A 1,278-nucleotide genomic window follows, 5' to 3' on the forward strand; every position below is an offset into this window, starting at 1 on the left:
CCCTCGAGTCTTCAGTTCTGCCTCTCTTCATTGTGCCCACATCCTTCTGTCCCTCTTTATCTTCCATTTTTCTACCACTTACCTGCTCCTCTTAGAGGCGCCCAGGGTCTCTGAGCGTAATCTCAGGATTGCTATGACCTGTTCATGTATTATGGCACTGGGCAGGGGTCATCTTGGGCATAGTCTTCCCCAACCCACCCCAGTCATCTCAGACTATCTCCCGGACTAGACCCCACGATATCTGTCTGGAGGTTATCTGGGGCTTTCTCCTGGCCGGGCCCTCAGAGTTGCTGAGTGGTTCCATGAGAGAGTCCTCCATCTCAGCCTCACTCATGCTCAGGAATCTCTGTCCCAGGCAGCATTCTTCCAGTCTCTGGCTTAATCCTGGTTCTGGGAGCCATAGGGCCTGTGCAGAACCAGACTGGTGGTTGTATCAGGCTTTCTTGTTTGCAGAGAATTTTAGGCTACTCTTCATTCAGGTGTCCATAGGTCAGAACAGTAAACATAGACATAGCTTCTCTCCTCTCTGCCACCTGCTGACACATATGTGACACAGCAGCCACACCTGCAAGGCTTCTAGGAGGGGGGTCTTCAAGACATTTTATCATGAAAGGTTGTTGAATTTTGTCAAAGGCCTTTTCTGCATCTAATGAGATGACCATATGGTTTTTTTTTTCCTTTCAGTTTGTTTATATGATGGATTACATTTACTGATTTTCATATATTGAATCATCCTTGCATCTTTGCGGTGATTCCTACTTGATCATGGTAGGTGATCTTTTAGATTGTTTATTTGGTTGACATGAATTTTATCTATGTTCATCAGAGAATGTGATCTGTAATTCTCTTTGTTGAATTTTTATATGGTTTGGGTATCAGAGGAACTATGGCCTCATAAAAATAATTTGGCAATGCTCCTTCTTTTTTCCGAAGTCTGGTAGGATTCTGAGCTAAAACTGTCTGGCCCTGGGGTTGTTTTGGTTAAGAAACTTTTAAAGATTGCTTGCATTTCACTAGGCATTATAGTTTTACTTAAATAGTTTACCAGATAGTGATTTAACTTGGGTAAGTGGTTACTATCGAGACATTTATCCATTTCTTTTATATTTTCCAATTTGGTGGAGTACAGGTTTTTAAAGAATGTCCTTGTGATTCTCTGGATTTCCTTAGTGTTTGTTCTTATGTCTCTCTTTTTGTTTCTGGTTTTGTTAATTTGGATATTCTTTCTGTGTCTTTTATTTTATTTGGATGAGGGTTTGTTTATCTTACTGATTTTCT

General features: G+C 41.3%; 1 non-coding gene across 1 annotated transcript; it reads right to left on the bottom strand.

Moving 5' to 3' along the window:
• Positions 1 to 455: 455 nt before the first annotated feature.
• Gm22347 lies at positions 456 to 587 on the bottom strand. Its single transcript, XR_003951290.1, has one exon. It is a non-coding gene; the product is annotated as a small nucleolar RNA SNORA17 (small nucleolar RNA).
• Positions 588 to 1,278: the final 691 nt, after the last annotated feature.

The sequence above is a fragment of the Mus musculus genome, chromosome 14 (genome assembly GCF_000001635.26).
Source record: "Mus musculus strain C57BL/6J chromosome 14, GRCm38.p6 C57BL/6J".
NCBI classification, from domain to species: Eukaryota; Metazoa; Chordata; class Mammalia; order Rodentia; family Muridae; genus Mus; species Mus musculus.